Genomic DNA, 10,175 nt, shown 5'->3' with positions numbered 1-10,175 from the left:
TGGAGAAGGACATCATACTTGGCAAAGTAGAGGGTTAATAAAATAACAGGGATACCCCAACAAGATGGAATGACACAGGCAGCAACAATGGGCTCAAACATACTGTGGGGATGAAGTAGAAGCAGGCAGTAATTCATTTTGTTGTGTATAGGATCATTGGTGTCCTGGTGTGGTGCTGTAGGATAAGCACTAGATTGCAAGGTCGGTTTGAATCACATGGTTGGTGGTTCGAATTCAACAGCCACTCCTTGGAAGCCCCTGTACAGAGGTGTTATAAGTTGGAACCAGCTTGTTAGTGCTTAACAACAACATAGCGTCACTGAGTCAAAACAGACTCTAGGACACTTAACAACAATGAGCTTTGTGTTACCGAGTTCATGGATGAATTCTGTCAAGAAATGAAAATTCCTTTGTTTGTCCTAACTCCAACGCATAAAATGGACCCACAGACTATATTAACATCTAATACCTTCGACCTGGTATAGGATTGAGAATAATGAGGTCCTGATGACTTTTCCCCTGGCTACCTAGGCCAGGAGTGGCAAGACAAGAGCATGCCAGGCTGCTACTTCCCCCTCCACTGAGTGCTCAGTTACTAGAGTGGGTTGTTGTTATTGTTAGATGCTGTTGAGTCAGTAAGGACTCATAGTGACCCTATGCCCAACAGAATGAAACACTGCCTGGTCTTGCATCAACCTCACAATCATTGCTATACTTGAGCCCGCTGTTGCCACTATGTCAATCCACCTCATTAGGGGTTGTCCTCTTCTTTGATGACCATCCACTTTACCAAGCATATTAGAATGGGGTGGGGGGTACCTCAAAGAGAATCTTAGCACTGTTTCCAACACCAGCTACAGATCCCTGGCTCAGATACTTTGACTGTGAGGAAAAGCAGAAATGGAGCATTGTTTTTGTTCTTAGGTGACATTGAGTAGTTTCCTACTCAGCAACCCTATGTACAGAAGAATGAAGGACTACCTAGGCCTGGGCTATCCTCACAATAGTTTCAACACTTGGGCACATTGCTGCTGCCACTGTGCAACTCCATCTCATTTGGGGGCTGCCTCTTCTTTGATGATCCTCCACTTTACCAAGTGTGATGTCCTTCTCAAGGGACTAGCTTCTCCTGATAATACGTCCAAAGTATGAGAGATGAAGTCTTAGCATCCTGGCTTCTATGGAGAATTATTATGACTGTACTTCTTTCAACACAAATTGGTTTGTTTCTCTGACAGTCTATGGTACTTTAAATATTCTCCAACACCATGACTCAAATGTATCATTTCTTCTATGGTCTTTCTTATTCATTGTCCATCTTTCATGTGCATATGAACCTATTGAAAATACCATGGCTTGGGTCAGGCTCACTTTAGTCATCAAAATGATATTTTTGCTCTTGAACACTCTAAAGAGGTCTTATGTAGCAGATTTGCCTAGTGCAATATATTGCCTGATTTCTTGACTGCTGCTACCATGAGTGTTAATTGTGGAGCCAAACAAAATGAAGTCTTCAACAACTTCAAACTTTTCTCCATTTATCATGATGCTGTTTATTGGTCCAGTTGTGAGAATTTTTGCTTTCTTTACAATGAGGTGTAATCCATACCGAAAACTGAAGCTTTTTATCTTTATCAGTAAGTATTTTAAGTCCTCTTCACTTTCAGAAAACAAGTTTGTATCTTCTGAATATTGCAGGTTATTAATGAGTCTTCTTCCAATTCTACTGCCATGCTCTTCTTCATATAATTCTGCTTCTCACATTATTTGCTTAGCATACAGATTCAATAAGTAAGATAAAAGAACATAGCCTTGGCACATACCTTTCCTAACTTTAAACAATTCAGTATCCCTTAGTTTGTTTCGAAACCACTGTCTCTTGGTGTATATACAGGTTCCTCACTCAGAACAATCAAGTGTTCTGGAATACCCATTCTTTGTAATGTTATTCATTGCTTGTCATGATCGACACAGTTGTAAGACTTTGAATAGTCAATAAAGCCAAGTAAAGATCTTTATGTTATTTTCTTTTTTCAGCCAAGATCCATCTGATGTCAGCAATGGTATCCTCAGTTCCATGTCATCTTATGAATTCGGCTTAAGTTTCTGAAAATTCCCTGTTGATATACTGTTGCAGCCAGTCATAAATTATCTTTAGCAAAATTTTACTTGCATGTGATATTAATGATATTGTCAGATCATTTCCACATTCCATTGGGTCACTTCTCTTTGGAACTAGCACAAATAGGACCTGTTCCAGACTGTTGGCCAGGTAGGTGTCTTCCAAATTTCTTGGTTCATAGATAAATGAGCACCTCCAGTTTGGCATCAGTCTGTGGAAAGATTTCAATTTGTATCCCATCAATTCCTGAAGCCTTGCTTTTCACCAATGCCTTCAGTGCCACTTAGACTTCTTCCTTCAGTACTATCAGTTCTTGATCATATGCTACCTCTTGAGCTGCTTAAAAATTAACCAGAGAGATTCAAACAAAGGGTGTGGTCAAGAATAGTAGAGACTGGGTTAAAGGGAGAAATTCTTTTTATTTCCTGGAACCCAGATTTCTGAATCAGCAGCATTGGGGCAAACCATGCAGGTCATTTGTCTCTATTTGACCTTTTACATCTTGAGCTGGTTTTCCTGGAATCAACTTCAGGACAAATAATAGCCTAGTAAATAGTTTAGGGGAGACAATTTTTCCATCGTCATTGGAAACATTTGGAGAATTATCAATGTGCAGTCAAGTTTTGGAAGAAGGAATCCAGGGTCTGATGGGAAACTGTGTTTTTTTGTCTGAGTTTTGTCTAGTCAGTTCTGACTCATAGCAACCCTATATAGGTTATCAAGGCTATAAATCTTATAGGAGCAGAAAATCACATCGTTCTCCTGTGTATATATTAAGATACATATAATGTCCTAAATGACTCTGTTATTATAAAGAACTGACCCTGAATTTCTGCTCTGGGAAACCAACACTGAAGGACTACTCCACAACACTCAAGAGACTACTCCGCAAGTTCCTGTCCTATATAATCTGCTTGCACTAAACCCTCTTCGGAGTAATTTACCAATGCTTTCAGTTCGACAGTGACTGATTCTACACTCAATTAATACATTCTGTTTAGGTATTTATGGGTACCTAAATTTGGGTGTTTCTCTGTTCATTTAAGTTTTAACAAAGGGAACTGGAAGAAACTCTTGGATATAATAAAGATATAGACTAGACTATCAACCTGCAAGTTCATGCAATAGTTAAGCAATCCACAATTAACCAAAAATTGGGAAGTCAACTTCTGTAAATATTACAGTCTTGGAAACCTACTCTGGCTACCCAGGTCTACTCTGTTTAATGGCATTGATAAGGCAACAGGTTTAGTTGTTTTGGCCAGACCTGCTAACTTACAGAGATGAATGGAGAATAAGATGGCTCAAGGGAGCAGGTTTAGGGTCAAAACAAATATCAAACAATAACCACTGAAGAACATGCTCAGAATTTCTTAAGCTGAAACACCAGAAGAAAAAATTCAAACCTCAGTTTGCAGTATTGAAGGTTTCTGTGGGCAAAATATTGAATGATGCAGGAAGCATCAAAAGAAGATGGAAGAAACATACAGAATCCCTATGCCAAAATAATTGGTCAGCCTGCAGTTACCAGATCAAAGACTGGTGGTGCTGAAAAAAGAAATCCAAGCTGCACTGAAGGCACTGTTGAAAAATAAGGATCCAGGAATTGACAGAATACAAATTGAAACATTTCAACTAATTGGTGCAGCATTGGAGGCATTCATTCATCTATTGCAAAAAATTTGGATGACAGCTATCTGGCCAATCAATTGAAAGACATCCATATTTGTGCCCATTAAAAAGAAAGTGACCCAACTGCATGTTAATATCTTCCAACAATCTCATTAGTATCACATGCAAGTAAAATTTTGCTGAAGATAATTTACAAACAATTTCAGCAGTGCATCATTGACAAAGAGCTGCTAGAAATTCAAGCTGTACTCAGAAGAGTACGTGAAGTGTAGAATATCATTTTTGACATCAGATTAATTTTGGCTGAAAGCAGAGAACACCAGAATGATGTTTACTTGTGCTTTACTGACTTTGCAAAAGCATCCAACTATATGGATCATAACAAACTATGCATAGACTTAGGAAGAATGGGAATTCAAGAACACTTCCTTTTTCTCATGAGGAACCTGTACACAGACCAAGAGGCAGGCATTCAAACAGAAAAAGGGATACCAAACTGTTTAAAATCAGGAAAGTTGTGTGTCAAGGTTGTATCTTTCACCTCAAAATACTTATTCAATCTGTATATTGAGCAAATAAGCTGAGAAACTGTATTCCATGGAAAAGAATATAGCATCATGATTAGAGGAATACTCATTAACAAGCTGCAATAAGCAAATAAAACAGCTTTGCTTGCTGGAAGCAAAGATGACTGGAAATATTTGCTGATGAAGATCAATGACTACAGTCTTCGGTATGGATTACACCTTAGTGGAAGGAAAACAAAATTTCTCACAACTGACCAGTAAATCATGATGAATGGAGAAAATATTAAATTTTCCAAAGGCTTTATTTTGCTTGTTGTTAAGTGCCATCGAGTCAGTTCAGACCAATAGCGACCCTATACAGAGTTTCCGAAGCTGTAAATCTTTACTGGAGCAGAAAGCTTCATCTTTTTCCTGCAGAGTGGCTGGTAGTTTCAAACTGCTGACGTTAAGCCCACCAGATTCCTAATGACTAACCTACCTACCAGAGCTCCTTTTGATCCCCATTCTCATGGAAGCAGCAGTCAAGAAATCAAAGGACAAAATGCAATAGGAAAATTTGCTGCCAGTGATTTCTTTAAAGTGTTAGAACAAAGATAGCACTTTGACAACAATGAAGATGGGCCTGATGCAAGTCATTGTATTTACAATAGTCTCATATACATCTGAAAGACTGACAATGAATAAGGAAGACTATAGAAAAATCAATGCATTTGAACTATGTTATTAGTGAAGAATATTGAAAGAGCCATGGACTGCCAGAACAAACAAATCTGTCTTAAAAGAGGTATAGCCAGAATGTTTTTAGAAGCAATGATGGCAGGACTTTGTCTCTCGTAATTTGGACATAATCAGGAAGGTCCAGTTACTGGAAAACATCAAGAAGGTCCAGTTCCTGTAAATAGACAACGTGTAAAGTAGAGGATCAGCAAAAAAGAGGAAGACCTTCAACAAGATGGATTGCATAATGGCAGTAACAATGGGCTCAAAGAGAACAACAATTGTGATTATGATGCAGAACTATACAGTGTTTTGCTATATTGTGCATAAGTTCTGTATGAGTTAGAACCAAGTTGAAATCACCTAACAACAACCATAACCATTGAAACTCTTCCTTCAAAAGGCCCACTTTTGATAGTATCAGTTGGTACAGGAATTTATACTCCAGCACATTGTTGAGAAAAGTAAAGCAATTTGATTGTAATTAGCTGGGTGTATTAGGGTTAGAGTTATTGTTAAGTTGCTAAGTGCCTTCAAGTTGGTTCTGACTCATAGACAACCTGTATGGGGTTTCCAAGCAGCAACCGGTGAGTTTGAACAGCTGACCTTATGGTTCAAAACAACCTTGCAGCCCAATGCTTATCCTACACCACCACACCAGAACTACATAGGGAAACAGTGGAAGACAGCTTGTCTAGTACCAAAGTCAATCCAACTAGAAAATGGGCTTATCCAAAACTTTGTTTCCCTGAGAACATCAAAGGCTTAATCAAAGAAACCCATTGTCTATGGTACCTATATGGCAGAGTAGAACTGTCTCATAGAATTTCCAAGTTTATATGACAGCAGTCTTTATGAAATTTGACTGTGACATTTTTCTCCCAATGGCCTTTAGGCTAGCCAAGTGCTTTAACCATTGAACCACCATATCTCTTAGAGAGTTAACATTAGGGTAGAAATAAAGCCAACAGCCATCAAGTCGATTCTGAATCACTGTGATCCCATGCATGTCAGACTAAAACGGCGCTTCTTAGGGATTTCTATCACTGATCATTTGGGAGGTAAATCGTTTTGGTAATTTCAGTACTCATCCACAATTACCCTAGCAGGTGAACAGACAAATAAAAAAAGAGAGAAAATACCCATAAGTTAATTGGCTCCTTTATAACAGCATAAGAATAGTTTGATGGAGCTTGAATATACTGGTTAAAATGAGGCTTGAGAATTATGTATGACTGATGTAACACTTTCTATATTCAAGTACATTATCACAGATGATCAAGGTTTGATTATACTAAACTAAAATTAAGTTTTTTGCATTACTGGAGAATTTTGCTTATCACATTGTTGTCATGGTTTTTTAAAATACTGTTACTCTCCAAATATCTACATATGCCCTCTGTCTTTTGGTCATTCAAAAATTGACCACAAATAACTCATTTTAATTTAATAATAATAAATACCAAGAAGATATTCATTGAATAAGATAAGATATTATCAGGGCTGATAAACAGCATATTTTATAGCCTCTTGCTTTATTCCTCTCATTTGAAATAACTCAAAACCTTACCAAGAAATCTTTTTCTTTTCTTCAAACTGAAACATTCCACTTAAAAAAAAAGAAAAGAAAAAGATCACTAATGCTGAGCTTAAATATGCTTTCTTATAAATCCACTCCCACTCTACTTCATAATGCTTACAAACCCCCACAAAAAATTGTCTCTTCTAAGAATATGCCCTTAAGATATTTGTAGTCAGCTGCCATAGCCTCCTGAATAGTGGTTTCAGCAAACTATGCATATTCATTTATTTTAATTTTTCTTCTTAAATCAATCCCTCCAGCCACTTCATTTGTATTGCTCGTTTTGAATTCTATTCTAGTTTTTATTTTATTTTATTTCAGGGCTAAGAGTCAATGAAATATTTTAAACTATCTCCCTGGAGCTATGCAAGTGTGTTCAATGAGCTTCCAGTTCATTCCTGAAGTTGTGATTCTTATATAGGGCTTTAATAATGTACCAAGAATCCCACAGAAACTCATTCTAGATGAGAAAACAAAAAATGAATGGGACAAAAGACAATTCATTTCATAACAGTCATTGAGAACTCTTTTCTTTCTTCTTCTTCAAAGGATTGCACATAAGAGGAATGATCTGATCTAGTGGGAAATATCACTGAAACAAAAATCAACTCTGAAATTTGAGAAATGTTTCCAACCCTTTTGTCAACAATTTCTAAAATTCATTGAATTTGGTCTAGGAATGAAAAAATATTTTCTTTCCCACTTAGAACAGGATATAATACACCTTACAACCCACTTAGAAAGGATGTAACAAACCTTCAGACTTTTGATATGATTAAATATACATTTGTATAATACTTGTTGTTGTTGTTAAGTGCCATTGAGTGGGTTCCAATCCATAATGACCCTGTATAGAGTTTCTGAGGAGGGGCTGGTGAGCTTCAACTGCAGATGTAGCAAGTAAAAAATTATTGATAAAAGTCATAGAAAATTTTTATCAAACAAACCTACAAAACCCAAATTCACTGCCATCAAGTCAATGCTGACTCATAGTTACCCTGTGTAGTGTTTACAGGCTTCTAAATCTTTACCATAGCAGAAAAACTGGTCTTTCTCCAGCTCAGTAGCTGCAGGGTTTGAACTGTCGACCTTGTGGTTAGTAGTCTGGTATTTATTCTAAAGTGCCATACCAAGACTCCTTATTAACAAAAATATTAAAATGTGACACTGTTGTTTCTGGACATATCCGCCATTTAGGTATATACACTTCTAAAAACTTTTTTTTTTTCTTTTCTATTTCTATATCCATTCCTCAAATATACCTGCACTCTTCAGTTTATAGCACATCAGAACAGCAGTTTTGGCATCCTCGAGGGACTCAAATCATGATCCTTTAAACTGTTTTGAGTTTGGGGAAGAAAAAGAAGTGTAAAGGAGCAAGATCAGGCTGTAGGGTGAATGGGATAAGGTTTCCCAAGAGACTGCTTAGAGGACAATATTTACTACTCTCAAAGAAGGAGCAAGAACATTGTCAGGATTGAAAAAAGACACAACCTCCCTGGAGAAAATTTTCTGCCTTTTATCTTACCAATGCAATTTTCCATTTTTTAAAAAACACTTCTTCATAATTATCCCACATAACTGTGTCCTCTGAGAAAACCTATCAAGATAAACACTTTGGAATCCCAAAAAAGAGTCATCATAACCTTTTGAGCTGACCTTTCTGCTTTGAGTTTAACTGGCCCAAAGACCCTCTCAGATACCATTGTTCTGATTGTACCATTTTTTTGTTGTTGTTGTTGAAGGCACCTTAACAAGACTAAGACAAGTGTATTGATGAGTGAACTTGTCTTTAGCCATCTACTTCTCACAGAGATATGTCTACATATGTTTTATTTGGACTAAACTTGTTCATGTGTGAACTAGACTTTTTGACTTCTACTCATATAATGGTGGCTTGAATTGTCTAATTCACTTTAAGAGATATAGCTATCATTGAAGTCCAAATCTTAGGGACAATACCCTTCTCTCCACATCCTACCTTCCCACTCTTACCAATCTCTCCCACCAACACACACCCTCAGATACCAGTTGTAACTCAAAGGACCCTAAGTAAGTTCCTTTATAATTGAGACATGTTTAACATTGTATCCCTTAGCCTTAAATTGGCATGCAAAATCCATGTGTGTTGAATTAGCTCTTTAATTGTTAGTTGCTGTAGAGTAAATTCAGATTCATGCATGTGCTCTGCTCGTATGTGTAGAATAGAACCCCATAGGGTTTTAAAGGCTATTGCCTTTCAAAAGCATATCATTAGGCTTGTCCTGCTTGGTGCCTCCTGGTGGGTGCGAACTGTCAACGTGCTGACTAGTAGTCAAGCAATTAATCTTTGAAAACCCAGGAAGTCCAATTAATTACTAAGTTAAAAACAAATACATCAAATCTATGTGGACAATAAGATTAAAACTCATGTTAGGAAAGGAAATCATAAAACTACAAAAGCAAGTCACATATTCAAAGACCAGATTTAGAAATAACATATTCTGTCATGGGAGAAAGATGAAGCTTCCTACCTCCACAAAGATGTACAGCCTCAGAAGCCCTATACAGGAACACTACAAGTCAGAACAGACCCAACGGCCCTAAACAACAATAATTGTCTTTATTAGGATCCATGGTGTCCTAGTGGGTTAGTATTGAGCTACTAACCACAAGGCCAGTGCTTCAAACCATGTTCGCAATCTGGGGAAGAAAGATGAGGATGTCTGCTCCCACAAAGATTTACAGGAAACCTAAGGAGCTGTTGTATTCTGTGCACTAGGGTTGCTATGAATCAAAATTGACTACTGTCCTTATTCTTTCCTTCTGGAAAAATAAAAACCAAAATATTACATATGTTTATACTTTTCTTACTTTAAAGTTTACCTCATTTATTTAAGCTCTGACATTTAGGCATCTTACCAATTCAAAGGAGTCCTGGTGTGGCGCTGCAGGCTAATACTGGACTGTAAAGTAAGGTTGAACTACAAGGTTGGCAGTTCAAGCTCACCAGGCATTCCTCGGACACCCTATATAGGGTCACTATGGGTCGAACCCAACTCAATGGCATTTAACAACAACAACCCACTCAAAACAGAAACAATATAAATATAAGTTAGCTATGGTATTATAGCTCTCCAGAGAAACAGAAAAATTGGAGATATGAGGGAGCTTCAAAAAGTTCATGGAAAAATGGAATTAAAAGATAATGGGTTCACGATCAGTAGCCATTGTCATTGTTGTTGTTAGGTGCCTTCAAGTCAGTACTGACTCATAGTGACCTTATGCACAGCAGAATGCACTGCCCGATCCTGGGCCAACCTTACTACTGTTGCCACGCTTGAGTCCATTGACGCTGCTATTGACCAATCCATCTCATTGGGGGTCTTCCTCTTTTTCTCTGACCCTCCACCTTACCAAACATAATATCCATCTCCAGCGACTGGTCACTTCTGAAAATATGTCCAAAGTATGAGAGATGAAGTTTGGCCACCTTGACCTCCAAGGAGCACTCTGGCTGCACTTCTTCCAACATGGATCTGTTGGTTCTTTTGACAGCCCGTGGCACTTTCAATATTCTCCTCCAACACCATAACTCAAAAGCATCAATTCTTCT

General features: G+C 37.7%; 1 pseudogene; it reads left to right on the top strand.

The window, feature by feature from the left end:
- The first annotated feature begins 377 nt into the window (after positions 1–377).
- LOC102831444 overlaps positions 378–10,175 on the top strand; it is a 61,859-nt pseudogene continuing 52,061 nt past the window's right edge.

This window comes from Chrysochloris asiatica, unplaced genomic scaffold, assembly GCF_000296735.1.
Source record: "Chrysochloris asiatica unplaced genomic scaffold, ChrAsi1.0 scaffold00031, whole genome shotgun sequence".
NCBI lineage: Eukaryota > Metazoa > Chordata > Mammalia > Afrosoricida > Chrysochloridae > Chrysochloris > Chrysochloris asiatica.
This window is presented reverse-complemented; position numbering and strand designations above follow the sequence as displayed.